Source organism: Echinops telfairi, unplaced genomic scaffold (assembly GCF_000313985.2).
Source record: "Echinops telfairi isolate 266 unplaced genomic scaffold, ASM31398v2 ScPeMD7_7409;HRSCAF=8447, whole genome shotgun sequence".
NCBI lineage: Eukaryota > Metazoa > Chordata > Mammalia > Afrosoricida > Tenrecidae > Echinops > Echinops telfairi.
Genome location: NW_022111309.1, coordinates 3,490,459 through 3,495,392, shown reverse-complemented (window position 1 = coordinate 3,495,392; position 4,934 = coordinate 3,490,459). Strand labels below are relative to the sequence as shown.

The window sequence follows — 4,934 nt, the reverse complement described above, 5'->3', positions numbered from 1 at the left end:
CATTCTCCCTGTGAGACATGCCTTTTAACAAGCCACATGGAACTATGCTGATGAGCCAGAGACCTGGAGTTGGAGGAACCGTGTGGAGACCCACGCCAGTGCTTCCACTGCCACTGGATCCACAAGACTTTCAACCTGCTGGCCTGTGATCTTCTTGTGGTAGTGGTTGTGTTGTGTGAGTCTGAAGAGGAATTTATAGACTGGTATTGGACATCTGGGCTAATATCAGACGTATGGACTTGATCTGGACTGGCCTGGGATGTTTGCTTAATATACAATTACTCATTATATAAACCTCTTTCACATATGAGAGTCTATGAATTTGTTCCTGTAGCCAAATCAGACTAACACACTATCTATGAGAGGTAGCATAAACTGATGCAATGGGTGAACTGGGGTGTTATATTAATCCGATCCTTTCAGAATTGAATGTGGTAAAAGGTGCATGGAAAGCCAGATGGTGAAAAGCTGGGCAACTGTGCACAAGAGCCTCACAGTTCAGAGATACTTGGTTATCTTAGGGGGCTTCATGCTCAGGTAACAGGACCTGGCTTCCACAGAACTGGCCAGAAATGAGTTTCTTGACTGTCACCGGTTGTTAGCACTTCCGACTCACAGCAACCCCGGGGTGTTAGGATACAGCTGTGCTCTGTATGGTTTTCAGTGGAGGGTTCAGAAGGAGGTCGCCATCTCTTTTTTCCGAGCATCTCCGAGTTTAACCACTAACCTTCCAGGTATATTTACTGAGCATAGTAAGTATATTATCCTTAACTGTGGTTGCGTCATTTCACCTCTCAGAACTTTGGCTCTGCTCTGAGGCAGAGATACCAACAATGTTGTTGTGATATCAGATGAGGAGCCTTTGTGTAAACACTGAATACGTTGAGGCAGAGTTCACAAGTGAGCTTACTACCTTCTCACTCCCCACTAGTTGGCCAGATCTGAGCCTCTCAAAGTGGTGGTGGAGTAGATTTCCAGAGCAGAGAGAGCAAGTCCAGACAGGATTTCCATAGGTCAGCATTGCTGGATTGCTTTATTCCCTGTTTGGATGATCAGCACCTGTACCCCCAACCTCATGACCTCAAGTGGTATTGTTCCCCTTGATTTGGTGCAGCATTTCCATTGACTTAAGAAAAAGACGTTTCAGCGTTGAATTTTGTTGCCAACCAAAGCACTAATTTTTAATGATGAAGTAAAGTTTGCTATGGTTGCTGTGTGGCCTGGAGTCAATTCTAGTTCATATCAAGCCTGTCAGACAGCGTAAAACTGCCTCATAGGTTTCCAGGGCTGTCGTCTTTACAAGAACAGACTGCCCCATCTTCCCCTGTCCTGCAAGTGGCGGTTGAGTTCGAACCACTGACCTCTGATTAGCACCTGAGTGCTTTATCATTGTGCACCCAGGGCTCTTTGAAACAAAGCTAGATCTGGAAATATCATGGAAAGATAGAACTGTGTGATGAGTTATGTCCTCCAGGAAAAAAAGAAATCTTTCAATGTTTATCAATCCTATTTCTCCCTGCTTTGATCTTGGATGATATGGAAGAGAGATGTGAGTTAGCAAATGATCCAAGTGCTATAAATCCTTCAACAGCTGATAATAAGCAAACTGTGGTTTTATATGGAGATCAGATGCTGTCTGTAGAGCATAATCCACTGGTGATAGAGAAAGCTCCATTAATTTGTATACCTTTGTGTTAGTGATGAAAGCCTTAAAGCCAAAAAATAAAATCAATTGCTCGTAGCTAAAGCACCCTCTCTCTGCCCTGCCAGAGTATGGGTCACCCTGTTTCTCCATTAACAAAGCCCCTGCCTCTCTTTCTCCAAGTCTGCATCTCACTCATAAAAATTAATACGCAGCTGCAGCCTGACCTGCGCGTGGGATGGAAGTCTGAGAGGAAATGGGCTTGTTTCTGCAGCTTCTAAGACACATTTTTACAGCAAATCCACCACTTCAAGAAGCGAAGCTGCCACCGATTTGAATATTTCCTTTGGCCCTTGCTCAAACAATCGCTATTCACAAAAGATTTACATTGAGCTATTTGGTCGTGGATATTTATAAACATCACAACAGCATCTAAACAGGAATAATATTTTTTTAAAAAATTACCAGACTTGACACTGTGTTTTTTTTTCTTTTCCTCCAAACATACAAAAATAGTGTGATGTGTCACCCCTAAAGAGTGAAATATATTTTGAGCATTTGCTATTCACAGAGAAAGACTGTCTCAACCTAAACTTAGTTTTCCACCTAAGCTGTAGGCAACATTGTAATGTGAAGTTGGCGTTATAAATCTAGGAGAGATGAGTTCATTGAACACATGTATCTTTAGTCCTAATGGGGGCAAAGCGGCTGCTCACCTCAGTCCTGTACTAAAACTATCCACAAAAGCAAAGTGTTTCTTTCGATGTGCAATTTGCAAGGTACTTTGAAATTCTGCCTTAGTGGGTCCAAGTATGACAATCGTGTATTAAGGCAACTTATAACACTCAGTTCCATGTATTAATTCATATCTATGAAAGAAACCTCCCATGTGGCTGAAAAAGAAAGAAAGAAAAATGGAAGTTTGCTTTTAACAGACACAACTAAATCAATGTAAACTTTAATTGTTCTTCCCAAGACAACTTACATCAGCAGAAGCAGCTGGCTTTCTGGGAAGCTGATATATCTGTCGTCAATGTGCTTGTTGATTAGACAGACTCAAGGAGTTGTTGAAAACACTAAGCTCGGGCCAGGACCCCAAATATCCTCGCCTGCCAACCGTCCCATGGACCTATACTGCCTTTGCCACATGAATATCATCTCCCGTCTGGCTGTGCTGGAGGGGTGCAAACTCTGCTGAGAGGTGTGCAGAGCCCCAGAAGAGTGGATGTGCACGGCCTGCACAGTCCTTATATTGTATGTGGTACATCACAGAGCTCACTGGGCCAGCATCCATGAGAAGCTATGTCAGCTCCTGATTCCACTGTGCATGACTATGCCCCTCTACAATTCAGAGGAAGAACGTCAGCATGGCCTGCGGTCGCTGCTGCAGCAGCAAAAGCATGTGATTTCGTTCTGCTACACCATAACCCCCAAATAAATTTTTGAAGGAAAAATATGGAGAAGCTATTCCAGCAGGTTTGCATTCTCTTCGCTTCCACATGACATGGCTTGAGTTCAGTAGAACTTGTACCTGCTTACGTGCTGGGATCTGAGGCTAGCTTGGTGGGGTCAGATTGTGCAGGCGGGGGAATATCGATCCCAGCCCAGTGGCAGTGTTCAAGTCAACCGATCGCAGCCACGCTGCCCACTCTTTATTCCACTGGGACCTGGGACTTGTCTAGCTAGCTAAGGAACACTAGGACGAAGCCTGTTATCATCCAGCCAGTCTACACATCAGGACTTCAGGAGGCTACTTCCAAACCCTTAGAAAGTTGGACGTGGAAGGCACACTGTATACAGAGGTCACATATTTGAATAAGGACTACCAAGTCCTCTCCCAGTCTCACCTTCAACACATAGATTTGCTGGGCAATCAATTTGAGAACACACTGGATGAAGGCCAGGAAGTAAAAGCTATTAAGATCCTGACTTTGTTCCGAAAGCCTTTGTCATGTTTTACCACCTGATAATGAACGATTCAAAGGCCGAGGAGTACACCAGAGAAGCCTACACCCTAACAAAGGACAGCGCGCAGGCCCAGAAGAAAAGCTACATTGAAGAGTTATTAAATCTTATCTCAGCTGAAGAATCCCATCCTCATTAACCCATGAGCACAAAACCAGGGGGCTATTAAAAGTCCTGGATATTCCAGCCTTACACACCATAGGTGTAAGGGTTGCTAGAACGTCCCCCTTCTCCCCTAGCACTGCTCACAGAACTCTGATCTTACCCTTACAGAGAACATGTGAGAGAGCAGGCATAGAAATTAGTAAAACTTACCTAGTGGTGGAAAAAAGGAGAAAAAAGTAAGCTCCCAATGTATCGACTGAATGGCCTTTAATTCAGAGCCCTATAACTGAAAGTCTAGAAATACTTCTCAGCATAAAATTTTAACACAATTACTATCCTACTTTCAAAGCACTGATTGTAGATCAAGATTATTTAAAATAAACCAAATATAGTCATGTCTATGTAGTTCAATGAGCTGATATTCTGCTGGGGAGAAGCAGCACTCAGAGAGATCCACTCAGAAGTTCCTAAAATCAAACAACTGGCTTAAACTACCAATCAGTAACCAGACAAAATTAATTGATTGGCTTGTTAAAAAATGAATAGATCCTACTATATTCTACCTTCAAATCCCTAAGAAAATATAATGTCAAAAATTGTTGGCTACAATGTCTCAGAAAAATGTAGGCAGGGAGCCCACTTCAACTCAGGTTATACTGTGGCCCTGTCTTAGCTTGGGTGTTCACATCTCTGTTTTTATCAAATCCTAACACCTTAACAAACTGTACACAAAATCTATAACATTGGCATCTTCAACTCTTCCCTCAGATTGACCAATCGCCATTCATTCAGCCTGCATTTATTAAACACCACTGTGGTCAAAGCTCATGAGAGATGCTGGCAAGACACAAATACAAAGAAGTCACAATTCCTGATAGCATTTAAGCCAAGCAAGACATTCAGTCAAGATGCTTTATTAGTAACATGATTGGGCTGACAAAATTGAAAACAAAGTGGAAGAAGTGATAGTTGGGAAATATGGCCTTGGTGACAGGTACTAAGCTGGAGATTGTGTGATGAAATTTTACAATACCAATGGCTTTTTCATTGAAAATACTCTTTTTAATATAAATAGAAACTAAATGTGTGCATCTACCCAAATACAATACAGAGATGGAATTCCAATATCTATGGGAAGAGGTGAGGAAGAAGTTCAATGCCATCAGCCTAAACAAGGTGAGAAGTAGGCTGTGTAACAGACTACCAATAGCTCATATACAAG

At 42.5% G+C, this 4,934-nt stretch overlaps 1 pseudogene; it reads left to right on the top strand.

Annotated features, from left to right (window-relative positions):
• The first annotated feature begins 2,944 nt into the window (after window positions 1–2,944).
• On the top strand, window positions 2,945–3,746 carry LOC105979286 (annotated as a pseudogene).
• Window positions 3,747–4,934: the final 1,188 nt, after the last annotated feature.